The sequence below is a fragment of the Podarcis muralis genome, chromosome 12 (genome assembly GCF_964188315.1).
Source record: "Podarcis muralis chromosome 12, rPodMur119.hap1.1, whole genome shotgun sequence".
In the NCBI taxonomy this organism is placed as follows: domain Eukaryota; kingdom Metazoa; phylum Chordata; class Lepidosauria; order Squamata; family Lacertidae; genus Podarcis; species Podarcis muralis.
The window spans coordinates 57,617,849-57,639,135 of NC_135666.1; the positions used below are offsets into that span (position 1 = coordinate 57,617,849).

Here is a 21,287-nt window from a genome sequence, read left to right on the forward strand (position 1 = left end):
CATGATCTACACAGACCTGATCTATCAGGGCTCTGGTTATGCTTTTATAGGTTACCGCAACTGTGTGGTGCCTCAGCCATGTGGAAGCTATTTTTATTAGCCTCTTTTTCATTTTCCTCTATGTTCATTTACTCCAATGTAAACGTCTGAATCTAACATCTTTTGTAATTCCGAAAGGTAACAACCCAGTAAAATTTGAGGGCTTTCCCTCTTGTTTTGTTTACATGGAAATAAAATTTTCCCCTCATAAGAATAAACAGATTCTAATTCTACCCATTCCAGACAACATGCCATTATGCTGCAAGTCACCAGCTATATGCAAATATCATAAGGAGAATAATTTAAATGCGTGTTTGGCATATTTCTTGAAGCTCAGCATGTTTAGATTTTTAAAAGATGAAGGTGGGAGTAGCTAAGATTGCATTTATTACCAAAGGCATAACACAGCGTTCTTTGGTTGTTCACATCACACAACCCAACTGCCTACTCTGGTAAATTTTCATCAGAAACCATAAATCAGAGAGTCTACGAAATGAAGAAACCCTTTCTTTCTTTCTTTTTATCCATAGTGATAAATAATAATAATTCTGAACTGCTTCCCTTTTTATGCTAGCAACAGTTGCCATATTTTATTTCTACAAACGGTCTCTGCCACTCTCTCAGCTGCAGAACTGGATTCAAATGGTCAATACAGCATAACAGGGTAAGGCCTAGCAGCTATTATCAGCTTAGCAGAGGTCAGCAGGTTAACAGAAGCTTCCAGAGCAGAGCTTTGACGTCTAACATTGTTAAGAGCAGCTTCGCTTTCCATCTGTAATAGAAGATGTGGTTACATCCAAATTTTATGCAGGAAAAAACTGTAGTGTAGGAAACAGTAGCAATGTAGTGCATGGTATTTTGCAAACAAGTCCTGAAAAGTTATTAGATCACAAAAATGTTTACACAACTATATACCCACATATTTCTATGGTAGTTATTAGAGGCTAACAAGGGGGGGGGGGAGTGCTCTTTTTGGATTTGCATAGCTTCTTACTTGACAAAGGCTCCAGATCTGCAGAGGATTTCAGTAACATCTTTTGTCCACCCTTTCATCCCTCCTAAGTTTGCTTTCAGCAGACAGGGAAGACCTTCCTGCAAACAACATGGAGGAAGCAGCTGCAAAGTGGGAAAGCAGAAAACCTTTGTGTGCATTCAAGGCACAAACACACATTGCCCTGAACCCAGAAGTGGCAGCCAACGGGGGGAAACGGCCCTAAAAGAGCGTGAAAACAGTGAAAATAGTGTCTAGCAATCTCATGAGAATTTGCAAGTGCAATCCCAGAAGCCTTTGAGGTCTGTGGAGAGTTGGAGTTTCAGCAAGGAAGTTTGGTGGGAGCAATTGTGGTGGAGTTTGGTGGAGTTTTGGTTTTTAAAGCGTTTCAAGAGGTTTAGATGGTGCTTGCAGACTTTTTCAATGGTGTTATTCGATTTAACTTAAATGCGTGGTGCCTCGGGACATAACAGACGCACCCCCCACGTACATGGGGAGTTGCCTGTATTAAACGTGGCATGTAGATTTTAATTCATTCATGCTAAACTATGGATCAAAGATTAACCCAGGCTTCATGATTTTATTATCTCATTGCAGATTGATCTTCAACCACAACTCCACGAGGGATGAAAGGCTTTTCTTTTCAGAAATTCAAGCATCAAGCTCTAGAAAGCTGCAAACGAGACAGAAAGAAAGCTGCAGCTGTCAATATCTGAGTCCTGCATATTATTGCAGCCTCAGGAGCCTCTCCTAGGAAACGGAGGTCAAGCCTTAGAGGGCAGAGATGAGGAACTTGTGGCCCTCCAGATGTGGTTGCACTGTAACTCCCATCACCGCTGACCATTTCGCTATGCTGGCTGGGGTTGATAGAGTTGGTGTCAAACACCATCTAGAGGCCACAAGTTGTCCACCCTTGCCTTAAGAGGGTTTGCTTCCTCACTAGGAGGCAATGTTCGAAAATAGCCAGGAGCCAGGTACATTTTGCACCTGGCTGTTGGCCACTTGCGACCAAGTGAAGATGCCTGGGAGCCAGGATGGCACCTGACGTCTTCACCATCTGGAGGTGCATGCCTGAGGATCATTGGATCTTGACTGTTTTCACACTAATAGCACATCCTGTAGAATTCAATCAGTTATAGTTTATCTGCACAAATCAGAATGATTCTGTGATTCAATGATTTTCAGGAACCAAACTGCTTTTTCCGTGCAGCCTGAGAAGCAGCAGTGAACAAATGTTACAGCTAATTGTTGTAGCTCCCACCTCACTGCCCTGCTCACAGTTGTGAAGAATATTCTGACATTATAAATGGTCCATGTCTCCATTGGTGCTGGAGGAGACTCTTGAGAGTCCCATGGACTGCAAGAATATCAGACCTCTCCATTCTTAAGGAAAGCATCCCTGAGTGCTCACTGGAAGGACAGATCCTGAAGCTGAGGATCCAATACTTTGGCCACCTCATGAGAAGAGAAGACTCCCTGGAAAAGACCGTGATGTTGGGAGAGATGGAGGGCACAAGGAGAAGGGGACGACAGAGGACGAGATGGTTGGACAGTGTTCTCGAAGCTACCAGCATGAGTTTGACCAAACGGCAGGAGGCAGTGGAAGACAGGAGTGCCTGGCGTGCTCTGGTCCATGGGGTCACGAAGAGTCGGACACGACTAAATGACCAAACAACAACCATGTCACCATTAAGAAACAGAGGTAGGAATATACATAGACTGTTTCTGGATAAAGTTCTCAAAGTTCTTAAACTAGCTCAAGGTTGTGAATCTGAACTAGCCAGATGTTTCACTGATCATGAATCACAGTAAGTCCATCATTGGAGAAGGAAGAGTCGTCTTGCCCAAAAATGGTGACCAGACAATACGCTTTGGTGACTACAACCTCGGTTTAAGGAGCCATTTGGCGCCTAGCTTATACATCTGATTTTCTAACACTGCTGGCAGGTACATGTCTGCATCCTCACAGATCAACAAGAGAGGGAATGAGATAGAGACATGCCCCCCGCCAATGTACCTGTGGGACCTCTGGAGCACTTCAGAGAAGGAAGGAGGGAGAAAACCGCTTGCACATTTGTAACAGAGAAGAGAGGAAGTAGGACTTGTTTTTGTTTTTCCTCAGGTTCATGTGGGAAAGCAGGCATACATCAACAATCATCCTGAAAGAAGACCCATAAATTCATTCATTCATTCATTCATTCATTCATTCAATCATTCAATCAATCAATCAATCAATCAATCAGTGTGCCAAAGAACGGATTGGTCTCTATTACGAAAGCAAACAAAGCTGTGTGGCAGGAGTGACGTTAAAAAGAAGCACCAACAGAAACATATATATAGTTCCAGATTATGAATTTAGATTGCTTATTTGTGTTATCCCATTGGAAACCTTCTCTATGAGAAAAGCACAAATCTTCGAAACAAATGCATAACGTATTAAAGGAAAACAACCGTCCACGTGGCCTGTCTCTGGGTCAAAAGGCTGCGGCCTTGACTGGAAGCAGCTGGAAGATGCTTCCAGGCAGAGACTAGCCCTCATACAACAAGCTCAGGAATGAAAGGTCACCTTCTATCCAAAACAAACACTTTAAACATTGTGATTGGCATGAAAGCCTCTCCTCCTAAGAGTCAATAATAGCCCTTGCGCAGAACCTTAATCCAGTCTTTTAACAGCCTGCCTGATGCTGACTAGCTTCGTGGCCAAGGCGCTATTTTTAATCTACCTCCCGAACCGTCTTGGAAGAGGCCGTGGGCCGGCAAGGCCAGATTCGGAAGCCTCCTACTCTGTAAGCCAGAAAAAGATTACGTTATTAGAGAGGCAAAAATAAATGAGTTATCCTCACATCCCCTTAGCTAGTAGTACTGCACGGAAGGCAGTTGCATTCCACAAAGGGATTTTAAATGCCATACGTGCGACGACACTGGAGCAGCAAAATGTTCCAGAAATTGATGGATTTCGTGAAAGGGCATCCATTTACTTCATTTACACTTGCAATAAGATCAGGTTATAGAAAATATTTTGCAGCTCTGAAAACCACACCCCCCAACCCTCACCCTGCAGTTTTTGTTATTTTTGACCACGTTTATATCTTCCACCATGGAACCCAAGGCAGCTCCCAAGAAGTCTCCCAACCCAACTCACAGCTGCTTCTGCAAGGCAAGAGTATTATACAGTCTGCCCTCAGGCCCTGTATCTTAAAAAAAGCAGGAACCTAAATCTGCCGCCAACCCATTTAGGCGCTAGCAAGTCGAGACAAAATCCAGGGGAATCCGACCATGCAAATCAAGCAATATTTGATCAGATCTACAGACCCTGATTTGCGGTGGGGATTCACCTAGGCCTGGCATTTTATTTTATTATATTTTTTAACATGCTTTATATCGATTTTCGTACATGGGAAAGATAATACATCCCAAATAAAATACAAAAGAAACAACAAATTACCAAATATGTATAAATCCTTAAATTCCTAAAGAAGACATGTATTATTTAATTCACAATTTCTTAATTTCTCCATATGACTTCCAATCTCCTTATTGAGGGTTCATCCTTCCCCCCTTTTTTATTATCACTGCTTCCATATTCCTTATCTCCATTTCTTTCTTTTATTTTATCTCACATATTCTTTATTGAACTTACAGATTGCAGAGTTCATTCAAAGCATGTCCAGGTTTTCACTTGTGGACAATGTTTAATGGAATATTCTTTGTAAATTCCCCATTCTTTTTTTATACGTTTGGGTTGGCTGTCTCCTAATTGTCTCAGTCATTTTTGCTAAATGCTATTCAAGCAGTTTTATTTTATTTTTAAATGCCCCACTGTACTCTCAGAAATAATAATATTCGGAAGCACATGATGTGGTGATGGCTACCAGCTTAGGGCAATTTTTCCAAAAGGATTCTTTATTTTAACTTTAAAATATTTGCAGTTTTCTGACTGACAGCAGGACAGGCTTCAAGAAGATTGGGACACAACAGACACAATATTCCGCTGGGTTTTTTCCGGCCCTTTCCTAGTGTTATGTACTGAGTTGAATAGGATCCAAATTGCCGCAGGCTGATTGGTCCTAGAACAATAGGATCCAGAATGCAGCAGTCTGATTGGTCCACAGGAGCCATCCAATCCAACTCTAGGTGGAAGTGAATCCACAACCTGATTGGCCTACAGGAGAATCCCGGAATTAGCCAATCAGGCGGGGCCCATTGTGTAAATAATGTATATAAAGCAGACATTTTGGGGAAGCTTCCATTCCTCACTACTATGAGCTGAATAAAGAGCATAAAATTCACACTCAACTCCGCATATATTCCACCTAGGCTTCCCTCAGAAGCACAGAAGCCTCCCAAGGGCTGTATGCTTGAGGTCCAAGAAAAAGGGAGGGAACAAAAACCTGGTGCAGATGGCGGAAGGGAGCTGAAAGGGGATCCAGGAAACAGACACAAAGGGGGGGGGGAATGGAAATGGAGCCAGGGGGTTGTCTCTCCCCTGAAGTATCCCTCAAAAGTTGCCCCTTGGTGTATTCTTCTAAATCTTAACTGCCTGCCAGTGGTGAGATGGGCAGAGACAAACCCACATCAAGGATCCCAATTCTCCCCTACAGGAGAATCTTAAATAAATAACCATCATTTATTTTTTAAATATTTACAGCCCACTTTTCTGACTGACAGCAGGTCAGGTTTCAAGGCAGCTACTCATAAAAGACTGGGATGCCACAAGCACTACATACATATATACATACAGCAGCTGTGACTGATGAAAGTATCAAAGGAACAATGATGTAAAGTGGCCTCTCTCTCCCCCCCCCCCCCAGATTTTAGGATATTACTGCTACTGAAATTAGGATTCAGCAAGTTATAGGAGCCTGTTGCCTTCGTATCGTGCTTGAGATTCCATTTCTCAGGGACGTCTAGATAAAGCGTTGGTCTGAACTAGGAATCCTCCTATTTTTCTAATATCCCAAGTATGCAGCTACTGCCTCCATGGATGCTACTTCCTCCACTGGACTGCATTCCCTGGGCTCACTTTGGAGTGATTTATTGTGCCTGACCCAGCCCTGTGTTGCATTTGAACAAACACCTGGCAATTACATTAACCGCACAGAAAGGCGGTTGTACAGTTTTACCAAGGCTAAAGGCTAATCTTTCTAGTAGTTTGACCTGCTAGCAGGACCATTAGGCAAAGGAGCCTGCAAAGAAACACGTTTCAGATACATGAAAATGTAGTGTGGAGATCTATTGGGAACACAATCGAGGGTGTGCTAAAAGGAAAAACTATGAATGGACGAAACTGTGCTTTGAATTCACCAAAGACATCAAAGTCTCAAGATAAACCAAACGGGAACGAAAAGAGACATTAAAAGCTAAATTGGAGCAAGTTCATAAAAAAACACTAGAGAAACCTTTCGTTCTCGCTTATACTCAATGAGGAACCAAGAAACACATTTGTTATACCAATTTTTTATCTCAGCAGTCTTAGATGGGAAATCCCTACAGGAACAGGCATGCATGCTGCCCTCCAAAACACACAGAGGCCTGGTACCAATAATCTCCCCCATCTTTGAGAGGTGACAGTCACAAAACTCGGGCTTCCAGACAGAGTGCAACAATCTCACTATGTGCCTGGTGGAAGGTCCATCACCCCAGAAAATGAATAGCTGGACTGGGCACTTATGTGAACAGGAGTTTAAATTCCTCCTTTTTCAAACACCTCTCAGACCATTTCCACCGAAAAGATAATGCCCTGCCCACTGCCAAGATATTCTGTGCTAAAGCACCCCAGTCCATTAATTCAAGATGGGTTCAAGAGCTACATTTCTACACAGGGGGTTTTGCTTCTAGGACTGGAAAGAACAACGGGATTCCTTTGCAGAGGCTCTCTTTGAGACAAAGGCACAGTGTCCCTATAAAAAATTTGGCAAATCGCTAAAGCCAAATCAGCAGCAAATAACTCAACGTCAGTTTTCCTCGTTTTATAGCAGTGGGCTGTCAAATCCCTATGTTTATACATCTGTCTTCCTCCACAGCTGCTGGCTGACTCCTCGGCAAGTTACCCATTACGGGATGTGATATAGCACTCACTAGGGCTTCACCATGAGGAACATGCTATGTGCCAGCTCATCCCCAAAATCTGGCCTCAGCCTGCCTAGAGTCTCGCTTGCTCACCTGCTCTCCCTAGTTGTGCCATTGCCTTTTGACTGAACTGCACCAGAAACTCCCGAAAAGCTGAATAAAGGAAGCAGAGAAGTCCAAGAGGTGGGGGAGGTATTGGAAGGAGATCTGAAAGACATGAAAGCTGTAGTTCTCAAAGTGTGTGGCATGCCACACTAGTGTGGGCAGAGAGGGTGGCAAGTGGGGCAAGAAGATTCAAAGACCATCAAAGGAACATTTAAACATCTCATTAGGGTAGAAGGTCAAGAATTATGGAAGTTGTAGTACTGTAACATCAGGAGAACCACAAGTTAGTGACCTTTGATTTAGAGCAGGCATAGGCAAATTCCACCCTCCAGGTGTTTTGGGACTACAACTCCCATCATCCCTGGCTAACAGGACCAGTGGTCAGGGATGATGGGAATTGTAGTCCAAAACATCTGGAGGGTCAAGTTTGCCTATGCTTTATTTAGAGTCTCTGGATCAGCAAACTCTGCCTAAATGGAGGGGCTGAGGTAGAATACCTCCAGAGACAACGTCTGCACTTAGCTTGAGGAAAACTGATATACCAAGCTCCTTACAATGAGGGAAATGCCGGGGGAAGAATTAATAATTCCCAAAGGTATCAATAGAAAATGATGCCAGTAACATGCCAAACGTGGCGTGTTACTGGCATCACCATTCTGTAGTTGGCTTCAACCCTGCAACCTCATTCTGTGGTGGGCCTCAGTAATATTCAGCCTTTCTAATGAGGCCCGGAGGGTAGAATATTTGAGAAACCTTGGTCTAAGAGACGTGGAGGAAGTCAGGTGACACCAGAGAGGAAGGGTGGCTTTCGTGGGAATTATGGTTTTGCGCCACCCCTAGCAGCATGTCTGCCAAAACCTTCCCACCGAAAGAGAAGATGCATCTGAGTTAGTATGCTGACCTTGTCTCATCCACAGCAAATGCACACACCTGATACTGGGGGAAAGAAGAAGCAGGAGTTGGCAAAGGAAGCTGCAGTGCACCAAACTGTTTCGTTCTTTCCAAATGGATATTTAAAGAGGGAATGAGGCCATGCAGTGAGACTATCCCCAAACTCTGAGAAATTAAAAGGGTAATTTGCCTAGTCCTAGGCAATGGGTATCTTCACTGACTCCGACTCCAAACAAGACTTTGCAGCTTCAATTCCCACCTACTGCAATGGAAAAACTAAGGGGGAAGGGGATGCTTAATTTTTCCCTTTGCAAACACTTCCCTCCTGAATTTCCCACAGGGTTACAGAACAGTGTTAATGAGTAAAGCACAGGTTTCCAACAGTGGCAGCAGAGACAGGGCTGCTCTCTATAGCATGCACGTGGGCCCTCAAATACCGAAGAACAACATTCCACTTTTGCCAAGTACCTCAGAGAAGTTTGGACACGGTAGCTCTGCGAGAAGAGCGAACTAAATTAAATTAGAAAGTTGCGCTTATTTCTCTGGGGAGGCGGGGAAAACGGGTAGAGATCTGACCCAACACAACTTTTTACTGTTGACTTTTGCACCCTTCAATAACCCTAACATTCAGCAAAACCAAAACACATTTGCCCATAAAACTAAAATCAGGCAGTTGCCACGCTGGCATGTTTAAATGCAAAGCTAGCACAGATGGAATTAATAGACACTACATTTTTATAAAAAAACAACACACACACACCCTGAAGTTAAGCTGTTGTTTCCACCAACCTCGCACAAATGTGTTTCTTTCTTTCTCTCTCTCTCTCTCTCTCTCTCTCTCTTCATTCATTATTGTTTTAAATGTAAAGAACAGAAAGCATTTGTTTTCCTCCCCCATCCCAACCATCTTATGATTGGCAGCATTCGAAGGGAACGGAACAAAGGACGCCCCACACACCACAAGAAACAAAGCCCTTCTTACACAACAATTCAGCATGACTGCTTCCTATAAGCAATCTCAGAAGTACCGCCCTCTCTTTTTGAAAACGACAGAGGAGTGTAGAATTACATCCGGGCATACAATTAATAAGGAGCTCCTGTACTTTTGAAGAGATTATTGTCCACACAGAACTAAACAGCAAGAGACCCTTCTGTCTATATAGGTTCAACCTGCCCCAATGGCCAAGCATGGCTCTTTCGGTGCAGAGGGTTTTTTGAGCATGCCAAAGTGTGCAAGGGCATCAGCACCTGTTGAATAGGCACCTTCCTCTTCTTATCAATGTGCAAAGGCCTCCGTGTGACCCCACATGGAACTGAAAAGTACCAGTAAAGCTGAAAATGAAATCTCATTATTCTGGGTTTATGGTAACTCCAACAGGGATGCAAAGAAAAAGAGAAATGATCAGATTTCATGATAGGTCACAGCAATGCACTCATTCGATGATGAAAGCCACTTGTGAACAGGAGTCTTTTAGGCCCCAAATCTCACCTTCTTAACTTTGGGAGCATTGAAAAGAGATACAAGGAAAACCTTTGGGAAGGAAATCTCTATTACACGATCCTTAATTCAAGAAGATATGCCTCAAGATACACAGGTTCTTGCCCACAAGGACATCTTGTACGTGAGGAAATTGAACAGTCTGGTTTCTTTCCGGACTGAAATCCAGAATCAGATCAGTCTATAGCTGCTATAGGTAGATATCGCCGCTCAGGAATGATAACTCCAATTAACAGGCCTGCCCACCTTTACATCACCAAACAAGAACATTTCATCCCACTGTGTGGCATTCGCAGCACATTCCTGAGAAAAGACGTATTTTCAAATTGTTGGATATAATGGCCACGTTCACACATCACACTTCAACCAAACTATTGATTTAGCAGGAACATTTTGGCTGGTGAGGAGGAAATCACAGCCACTTTGCTCCTTCCTGGGCTGTTTAGTGTGGCCTGGCAGCTCAGCCAAGGTTTGGTTTCGCACAGGGCCGGAAAACCAGATGTTGCTGGACTCCCAACTCCCATCAGCCCCAGCCAGCCACTTCAGGGATGGGAGCTGTGGTGCAGCAACATCTGGAGGGCCAAAGGCTCCTCAGACCTGGCTAAGCATGCCATCCAAACCCAGGAACGTGTAGGGCAACCCAAGTCCCTCCTCAAATATGGATGATGGGGAACATAAGCAATGGCAAGGGCCAAATACAGCCCCGCTCTGCCACCCCACATGACTCTACATAGTTCCATCCTTATTTCAGACATCGGGATACACTGGTATATGGTGATTATCACAATGCTGAAAACCAGGCATCGCCCATTCCTCCCACACTTCTGCATCCCTCACCCAGGCGAACGAGAGACATTATCATGGTTCAAAGAGACATTCCAGGTAGGCAAAAGCACTTGATGGTGGCATGAAGCGGTGCCAGGTGAAAAGTGTGGCCCGGGCAGAAGGGAAATGGCTTGAGGAAGGAGCTGGGCCTGGGGAAGAGGTTCACGGGCTGGACAGAGAGGCTTGGGGGGCTGAGGTTGCACACCCTTGTTTTACCCTTAATAACTTCTCCCAATTTCTGAAGTAGCAATTACTCTTATGTGAGGACATATAGGGTTGCAGGCTATGCCAAGATCCACACCCACAACCAAAAAAGGAATTAAATATCACAGATAGAAGACTGGTGAAAATGCCTCTATTCTGATGGTAGTTATTCCTGCTTTCCCACTAACAATGCTCTATTTACCATGACCAAACAGCAGCCGTTTAGTTTCTTCATTATTCTTAAAGGAGGACTGGAACCCTTATTTTTTATAGAGAAGGTGGAAATGCTAGACCAGGCTTGTCTTCCACCTTATTCTTTTCATTTCACACTCTGAGTTGAACAGCAAGGTTTGGAAGCCAACCTTTTCTTGAAAATCCTGCACCAGCACAAAAGCAGACAAAATAGTCGTACTGGGAGCGCAGTTACAACTCGGAGGAGATTGACAGCTGGTCCTGTTCAGGACGGTTAACACAGCAGGGGCTTCTTATGTCAGGCAACAGAAGCCGCCTCTCTAGACAACACGCAGCAAAAGAATTCTCAATTATGCTAGAGTACTTTCAGCTTGCGGCTTCTGTAGTTTCAAGAGAAGCTGCTGCTGATTTTGCCCCGCAATACTAGACAACAATTTCCTCTGATTCACAAACATAAAGGGACAGAGAGGTTCCAGCAAGATGTGCTACCACAGCCCAGAACTCTGCATGCATGTTTTTGGAAGATTAGTTGTAGTTAAAAGATACTGAAGTTAGTGATCACTCCAACTCTGTTTAAATCAAAACAGGGAAAATTTGCTATTGGCTTCAGTTACTCTAGGAGCCCATCATTCATTAAAGTCATCAAAACTAAAATAATATATCTAACAATTATCCCATGGTGTGGATACACATCTTGTTTTCTACTTGGGAAGAACAGAACTAGGGTATTAACTTGGTAGAACAAACTTGCTACAGGAAACACCAATATTTTTCATAGCACCCAATTTGACCTGCAACAGAACCTTCTCCATTCCAGAGGTCAACAGTTAGAACAGAAATACTCTGATCTAAAAACGATAGTTACACTCCACTTCTAGTTTGCAGAAATATATGAGGCGGTCAAACTGTTCCTGGGCTTGGCCACTTCAGACGGCAGGTGGACACTGTTTAATTGAATGCTATCCTATTAAAATAAAGCAAAACCCTATACAGAGAAAATAAAATCCAAGGAAGAAAAAAATCTAGCTGAAATTCTGATAGAATGCAGGAAGTTTTTCAGATGTGCCCAGGAGCAAATTTTTAGCACCTCACCTGCTGCTTGTGTGAAAACAAGGCCAGAGAAAGAAGGGAAGTCAACCATCTAGCGCTTTCCTAATGGGTAGAAACTAAGAGCACAGGCACCACACTATTTAAAAGCACCAATATGCAGACATTTGAGAGTATAGTTGTATGTATGGTTGTATTGTTTAAAAACTAAACTGGTTTGGTCTGATCTCTGGATTCAGTTGTTATCCACGTATTTAAATAATATACAGTAAATATGTTACTGATACCTGTTCTTCTACATAAAGGTAAAGGTAAAGGTACCCCTGCCCGTACGGGCCAGTCTTGACAGACTCTAGGGTTGTGCGCTCATCTCACTCTAGAGGCCGGGAGCCAGCGCTGTCCGCAGACACTTCCGGGTCACGTGGCCAGCATGACAAGCTGCATCTGGCGAGCCAGCGCAGCACACGGAACGCCGTTTACCTTCCCGCTGGTAAGCGGTCCCTATTTATCTACTTGCACCCGAAGGTGCATTCGAACTGCTAGGTTGGCAGGCGCTGGGACCGAATGACGGGAGCGCACCCCACCGCGGGGATTCGAACTGCCGACCATGCGATCGGCAGGTCCTAGGCGCTGAGGTTTTACCCACAGCGCCACCCGCGCCCCGTTCTTCTACATACAACTACAATAATAAAAATACAATTAATAACAATAATTCAAAAAGCCTTATGCAATTAAGGCTAAAACTAGGGGAGACTTAATGGAGGAATTACTCAAACAATCAATAAAAGCTTGTTGAAGCTTTCCAAGATGCATGCTTTCAAGAAAGGAGAGGGTAATAGGCCTGACAGTTAAGATTGAGGAGTTTTTCAGAGCTGCGTTGCCACAACTGAAAAGACCCTGTCTCTCATGCACACTCTCCAAGTCTCAAAGACTGCTCAAGAGATCCTTAATGCAACCTGGTTCCAGATTCACACCAGAACTTCAAACTTGGCATGGGGGGAAAACAGGTGACCAAAGAAGCTGATTTAAGCCCCAAGTTATATGCCCTGTTAGGCAAGCACCAGATAAAAGCCTCATCATTGCATTTTGGATCACCTAAAATTTCTGGGCTTTTTTGAAAAGCAGCGCAATGAAGACAACATTGCAAGAATTTAGTCTGGAGGTAACTACAGCATGGATATCTGAAAATATGTTCCCAAAGTTATTATACTCTGAGATGAGCATAAGATGTAAAAGAGCTAAATTGCAAGTTTTCGTTGAATTTTATTCACTGCCGTCCAATATGTTGGCAATTAATTTAATGTTTTAATGAGCTAGAATGGCTTAAGCAGGTGTTTAATAGAGATGCTTAGTCAGTTATTATTAAGTTCCTGATATTTTATAGACCCTGATGCTGGGAAAACGGCAGACTGCATACAGAAATTTCCATTATCTCAATTTATCAGCAATCTCTGTAATTATTTTTCAAGTAAAGCAATATGAAATGAAGTGCCAAAAAGCTTATTAATCCAATTTCTTTCTCATGGGCATAAAAGGGTGTTTATAGCCTCTCCTCCTGCGCACCCCATTATTTAAAATGGATGGTGCACAGTTTAAAAGACAGAAATTCGCCTTTGCCCTTTGTACGCACAATTCATTAAAGACTTCCATAACGCTTAGCATTTGTATATTGCTTTAGAGTTCAAACTGCTTTGGATTCATTCTCTCATTAACCCTTTCAACAATCCAATAAGACAGGTCACTCTTATCCACATATTACAGACGGATGGCCAAGCAATAGCAACTTGCCCAAAGCTGCCTGCAGCCTTCATTAGGGCTGGTTTCCAACATCGTGATATGTCACCAGATAAACATTGTGATATATTGATACATCACAATGTCTGAATTAAGGAAGGAGCTATGTAGAGGCATTGGTCGGCGTCACGGTTTTTCCCATTATGATTTTTGCATAGCACACACACGATTCACAATATATTGCCAGGTCAAAAATTATGAAACCAATATCATGATACGGACTTCAAATCAGTTTTGGAAGATATATTGATGTTTCGCCCAGCCCTGGCCTTCGAAGCCAAGGTGATACTTGAACGAGGGATTTTCTTACCTGCTACAATACACTGGATCTCTGTTGTTTTGTTGGCTCAGAGAATTATAGGGATATGACAAGTCATATACAGTGGTACCTTGGTTCTCGAACGTAATCCATTCCGGAAGTCCGCTCAACTTCCAAAACGTTCGAAAACCAAGGCGCGGCTTCTGATTGGCGCAGACACCCCAGAAACAATAGCCAACAGCCACATCGGACGTTCAGCTTCTGAAAAACGTTCAAAAACCAGAACACTTCCGGGTTTTCAGCATTCGGGAGCCAATTTGTTTGTCAACTAAGCCATTCAAGAACCAAGGTTTCACTGTAGTTTAATCTCATACCCCCTCAAAACTGGCTCCAGCAATTCTGCGCACTCCACTGCCATGTGCCCTGCACCACTACATGCATCTAGCGGCTCTAAAAACAGACTATGCGCTGCATTCTGTTTTGTTCCTGCGCTTTCACATAAAACCATCTGTGCACTAACGTTCACTATAAGGCCACTCTCACGCACAAGCAACACTGGCTTGCTGTGGGGAAGTTGGGAAGCAAAACAATGATAAAACTGGGGTTACCGTACTTTCCCGTCTATAAGACGCTTCCTTGTATAAGACACCCCCTCCCTCATTTTGGGGGACTAAATTTTCAGAAAATGAGGGAAGATGGCCCAAAGTTGTTGAGCCTCTCCTCCCACACAGCTGCGGGCAAGAGACACACCCTGGATCTTTTCTCGTGCGCAGCGACATCGGGTGAATGTGCGCTCCCTCCATCCACCCAGTTTGCAGGAACGCAATCTCCCCCAACGCCGCTATACAGGGGAAACGAGATCGCTCCCCGCTTGCTGCGGCATCGGGGAAGGCGCGCTCCCGCCAACCGAATGGCTGGTGATGCGGCACTCCCCCCTGCCCCGCCATACTATCCGTGCATTGGACGACCCGTTTTTGACGTGATTTTTGAGTCAAAAAATCTCGTCCAATACACAGAAAAATACGGTAATTTACATTCAGAAGAGTCCAGTTGGACCAGTCCAATCTAGTTATAGTGTGGTGTAGTGGTTAAGAGTGGTAGACTCGTAATCTGGGGAACCGGGTTCGCGTCTCCGCTCCTCCACATGCAGCTGCTGGGTGACCTTGGGCTAGTCCCACTTCTCTGAAGTCTCTCAGCCCCACTCACCTCACAGAGTGTTTGTTGTGGGGAAGGACGGGAAAGGAGATTGTTAACCGCTTTGAGACTCCTTCAGGTAGTGATAAGGCGGGAGATCAAATCTAAACTCTTCTTATAGAATCATAGACCTTGAGCCAGTCATAGCCTCTTAACATACCTCAGAGGGTTGTTGTGCGGATTAATGGGGGGAGGATAACTATGTACACATTGGGGGTGGGAAAGGTGGCACATATAAATGCAATAAATATGCTCTTCTGCTTACCTGCTTAAGGAAGCTGGAGGTGCCAGTCAGATGGCGATGTCAGTCACCAGTCTGGCACCCAGAGATCTCCTAGTGGTCACAGCTGGAGTCTAATCAAATGCCCCAGGACCCTGTTGTGCAGTCTGTGTGCTAAGCTTGCAGTAGCGTAGTTCTACTCTGACAACACAGACCTTCAGGTACCTAAACAGAGCCCCCGTTGCGAAGAGCCATTGTGATGCTTGAAAGACAGCTTGGCTCTGGAATCCTCGACAAAGTCCGCATGACTCAGCTCAAAGCAGAGGAAACGTTATGGAGCACGTTAGTAAGAATGATCTAGAGAAACCGCTTCAGTGTTTCCCAGGCAGACGCAGAATCTAACCAATTTCACCCGCCCCACCTTCCGCTAGCTGCTACCACAAGCCTACACAAGGAGGAACCCACTAACTGAAAACAGCTTTCCAGGGGTTCAGTAAGCCTCTGGTTTCTCCTGCCTGTGGCTACAGAAGCCAGATTGGTCAATCACCTGAAAAGTCACAACACTTGGTTCTCCAAGCCTTCGGCTTAGTGGGTCCTCCGTCCTGCAGGCCAGGTTTCCTTTTGGCTTCTTCCACCAAGAACGAACTACCCTTCCGCTTAACCTGCTTCATAGCCTGAAACACCTTGAAGCAAAATGATGGGTTTTCGTGTTGGAAACATCGGAAGCTGACTTCTAAAACTCAAAACTGCGGCAGCAAAATTCACGTCGGGCCATTAATACCTGCTGCTTCCCTGGGACATTGAAGTCCGCTGGTGTGCAACTTTCAGAGCTAGAGAAGGCAGCATTTCTCCTGTAACTATCACTCATTAAACAATACTTCGGGCCAATACTTAGAGCTGCTCATGTTTCATTCACGGCATAATCCTGCATGCCTTCAGATAGTAATACAACAAAAGCTACTGTCAGCAGCAAAGAGATAATGAGTGTTTTTGTCAAGACTACTGAAAAGCATCTTGTATTATGCAAACATTTCAGTAATAAGAATAGAAGCCTGCATATCCCTACATAATATTGTTACTTCAGTAGCAAATGGTTCAAAATCTGCTTGCCGAACAGTATTAATTTCTCTTGAACATCATATTAAGCAGACTAATGCAGCTAGTGTTCAATGGCAGCCTGGGCAAATACTTAAAGAGCCAAGATAATGCCTTATCAGCAATTTGGCTAACAAAACCTCTTAGCAGTGGTTAACAATTGAGGAACAGGCTTCCCCACCAGAGCCGAATTCCTTCCCTCAATGCAGAGTTAAGTGGTTCATCATCAACACGTACAATATTATTGGTATTTATTTGTAAAGAGTAAGATGAGAGATCCCCGCCCCTAGGGCCTTACAATCCAGAAATCAAAATAAGGGATAAAAAGGGAGAATAAGGTTAAAACACTTAGCTGCTTAACCAGCATCAGAGATAACAGCTTGCAATAGGAAACAGAACTAATTATGACCCAACTACACAGTTTTATCTCTTCACTGAACTACAATTCTCACATTTTTCTTCACTTTCCACTGCCAGTTAATTGTCCCTTATCCCTTCCTCGTTTCTCTAGTCAAGCTCTCTTCTCTGCCTCCTCAACTGTCCATTTAGCTGCAAGGTGCATAGGAAATATTCATGAATATCTGTGAAAAGTATTACACTGGAATTCAAAACCCATGTCAAGTTATGCCCTTAGATTATAAACCACATTCCATTTTTATATTCAGTACAAGTTACCACAAGTGTCATCGGGGGGGGGGGGGGGACACACACCCTGAAATGGTAGCAAGAGGAATATAAATTTTTAGATGCCGAAGAAAAAGGTTATCTTGACTTAAAGTAAGATGAAGGGCAAATTTTCTGCTGAATTGGACAGACACTACAATAAGCAGTGAGTTAAGTTACAGGGGAGTCAAAGGAAGAAATTTCTGCTTCTGGAAACATCAAGCAATGGACAGAATTAAAGTTAAGAAAACACAAGAGTCAGGAGCAGCTTGTCCCGGATTTGAGGACCGACCTAGTTCTATTTATCATGTTCTTATTCTGCCTTTCCTCCAAAGTCCTCAGGGCAGCCTATTCATTTTTTTCTCCATTTTTATCTTCACAGGCACCCTGTGGGGCAGGTCAGATGGAGAGACTGTGACTGTCTGAAACACGTTTTTCTGTTATTCCAGCTGCGGTAGTTCAGGGGTGGGGAATCTTGCACCCAGGGGCCAAATGTTGACCCATCGCTGTCATGCAGGCCCCTCCCTTAAAATTCCCCGTGTGAGAATGTGGCTCTCAGGATCAAAAATCCTGCCTCCCACCCCCTGCTCTGACGGAACATTTATTGCATCCAGACCCAATTCTGGGGGACTTTTTGCACGCACAAAGCACAGCCTCTCTTACGCCTCAATCCTATGCGCATGTACCTGGAAGCAAGACACAGCGGGCCTTGCATCTGAGTAAATGCACGTAGGGATGCACTGCTCACAACTGCCACCACGACTTTCCCAAATTATGTACCTGCGGACCAAAAAATCTCGCTGGTGCATAAGGCAACTCTCAGACTCACTAACAAATGGTCCTCGCTGCGATGGGGAAGGCTTGAAAACCAGACAAGATCCAGAGTTCCAAAGAGTTCCTGCTAACTGAAAGCAAATGCGAAGGCTATGTACACATTACAGTGATGGCTAATAATAATAATAATAATAATAATTTATTATTTATACCCCACCCATCTGGCTGGGTTTCCCCAGCCACTCTGGGCAGCTTCCAACAAAACAGTAAAGTACAATAACCTATTAAACATTAAACGCTTCCCTAAACAGGGCTGCCTTCAGATGTCTTCTAAAAGTTTGGTAGTTGTTTTTCTCTTTGACATGTGGTGGGAGGGCGTTCCACAGGGCGGGTGCCACCACCGAGAAGGCCCTTTGCCTGGTTCCCTGGAACTTGGCTTCTCGCAGCAAACTTGGCCCTCCAGCTATTTTGGGACTACAACTCCCATCATGCCTAGCTAACAGGACCAGTGGTCAGGGATGATGGGAACTGTAGTCCCAAAACAGCTGGAGGGCCAAATTTGGCCATCAGTGCAATTAGTAGCTTTAAAAATGTAGCAAGTTCACCCCACCCCACCCGTGTTTCATCACTTTTTTACTTCTTCTTCTTGTTTGGTGATCACTCGTAGCCGAGTAAGATTGTCTTCCATAAGCACGGTTTTAACAATGAGTCCGTAAGTGACTGTGGAGGCCAATTCTGGACCCACACATCCTTCCACAATGGGGACATTAGTTCCTGGGCAAAGTTGATCACGGTGTGGATTTGCCAAGCGTGCCTTCCTCTTAGCACGTTTCTCCCTTGCGTTCTGAGTTCGACACCAGTGGTGACATCTTCACCAGATGGCATTACTCGATTTGCTTCCCCGTGCTAAACTCCTATTCAATGAAGCAGTCGTCTGTGCATGAGGAAAAATGCACCAAGCAGCAGTATTTCTCAGGAAGCTGCAGGATACGTATAAATTTTGACAAGCCTCATGTGTACTTTGCTTCAAAAACCAGCAGCAGGAATGCGTCGGATCTGGAGCAAATGGCAACACAAACACAGCCGAAAGCTTCTCAACTCCTCCTCCCGTCACACAGGCGAAGAAGAGGGCAGAGGAGAAGGTATCACCGGGTCAGGCTTTCCCAAACTTGGCTCTCCAGCTGTTTTTGGACTACAACTCCCATCATCCCTAGCTAGCAGGACCAGTGGTCAGGGATGATGGGAGTTGTAGTCCGAAAACAGCTGGAGACCCAAGTTTGGAGAACCAGGCGCTAGACCAGGGTTTTGCCTGGCTTGCAAACAGGACTGAGTAGGACTGGACAAAAGCAGGATAGAAAAGCTTTCAACAGTAAGAAGAACGAAAAAGGGTAGTCAATATCAGCCAGGGTCAACAAGACAGAAACAAAGTTTGCTGTTATTTCTTTAATTCTTATAAGCAGTATTTTATGTGATCACTTCAGTGCATAAAGCACATTTCAAGTTGTATACTCAGAGTGCTGTTTTGGGGGGGGGGGGTTAAGGATTAAAAAGGTACCGGTACTCACTATGAAGTGCCGCACTTTTAACATTTGGAGAGAGAAAAGGCCCAGTACTGTGTACTGTTGAGTAACCACAGGAAAAAAGCCCTATATATTCAGCTCTTCAAAGCAACTTGGTGATATGGGTCACTAATACTGCCCAGTGATTATTTTTTCAAAAAAGAATATCATATAAAGCATTCCAGAAGAACTAGAGCATGGGTAGGCAAACTAAGAACCGGGGGCCGGATCCGGCCTAATCGCCTTCTAAATCTGGCCTGCGGACGGTCCGGGAATCAGCGTGTTTTTACATGAGTAGAACATGTCCTTTTATTTAAAATGCATCTCTGGGTTGTTTGTGGGACATAAGAATTCGTTCATTTTTTTTTCTTTCCAAAATATAGTCCGGCCCCCCACAAGGTCTGAGGGACAATGGACCGGCCCCCTGCTGAAAAAGTTTGCTGACCCCTGGACTAGAGGAAACAGTTCTCATTTCACAGTGAATTCATTATTTTAACATGTTCCTTGCTGTCCCTGTATATCAGAGCTTCCCAAACTCTGTGTTGTGACACATTCATGTGTCGGCTGCAGTGTGTAGTGGTATCGCACAAATGCTCCCCGCATTCCCAGGGTTTGGAAAGGCGTTAGTTTAACCTCTGGTTTGCTAGTAAAACTGAACAACTGTGTTGGGAAATGATGCAGAACTGAGTTAAAAAGGTAAAGGGACCCCTAACCATTAGGTCCAGTCATGGACGACTCTGGGGTTGCGGTGCTCATCTCACTTTATTGGCCGAGGGAGCCAGCGTTTGTTCACAGACAGTTTTTCCGGGTCATGTGGCTAGCATGACTAAGCCGCTTCTGGAGAACCAGAGCAGCGCACAGAAATGCCGTTTAGCTTCCCGCCAGAGCAGTACCTATTTATCTACTTGCACTTTGACATGCTTTCACATTGCTAGGTTGGCAGGAGCAGGGACCAAGCAACGGGAGCTCACCCCGTCACGGGGATTGGAACCGCCAACCTTCTGATCGGCAAGTCCTAGGCTCTGTGGTTTAACCCACAGCGCCACCCGTGTCCCAGAACTGAGTTACCACGTCACAAAATGATGCATGTCTAAAAAGTGTGTCACCAACATGAACAGTTTGGAAAGCTCTTCTATAGATGAATAGGATTGAAAATGTTTCCAAAGCCCTCAGACAGAACATCATTCCTTCAAGAGGGCAATTTGCAATTACAGTGGTACCTCGGGTTACATATGCTTCAGGTTACAGACTCCGCTAACCCAGAAATAGCACCTCGGGTTAAGAACTTTGCTTCAGGATGAGAACAGAAATCGTGCTCCGGTGGCGCAGCAGCAGCGGGAGACCCCATTAGCTAAAGTGGTGCTTCAGGTTAAGAACAGTTTCAGGTTAAGAACGGACCTCCGGAATGAATTAAGTACTTAACCCGAGGTACAACTGTATTTCAAAAACAAGTTTGTCTCCACCCCTCCATTTTCTTGCTCACTAGCTCTCTCAAATGAAGGCTTCCGTTGTGGATCCAACACAAAATTACCTGGGAGTAAATCCCTTCAGACCGAAAAGGGTTTACTTCTGAGTAGACATGCACCAATCAGCATCATCGGCCAAACAAGCTGCATGCACCAAATGAAGCAGAAGAGCGCAGGAGATGTTCAGTTTTCACAATACCTACATTTTGACATCACCCCCAAAGCTGCACTCCTCCCTTGTCTCCCGAGACAGACGGGTGCCAGCAAAATATTGCAGACCGATATCATAATTAACCTTGCAGGGGTGGGAAGATGAGAGGTTCCTAATTATCATTTGTGCTATTTGCTATTTAAAGATTTGAAACAAATGTGAGCTTGGATTTGATGGCGTAAGCATTTTGC

At 44.4% G+C, this 21,287-nt stretch overlaps 1 protein-coding gene across 5 annotated transcripts in view; it reads right to left on the minus strand.

The window, feature by feature from the left end:
• The window catches only part of ELMO1 (engulfment and cell motility 1), a 318,949-nt gene that overhangs the window by 283,443 nt on the left and 14,219 nt on the right, over positions 1-21,287 (minus strand). Inside the window, exon 1 of one of the 5 annotated variants that reach the window (XM_077916519.1) lies at positions 1,034-1,136. The exons of the other annotated variants lie outside the window; for them this stretch is intronic. The gene's annotated coding sequence lies outside the window, so the exon portion shown is untranslated. Of the gene's footprint in view, positions 1-1,033; positions 1,137-21,287 lie in introns of those variants that run through there. 5 annotated transcript variants of the gene reach the window in all.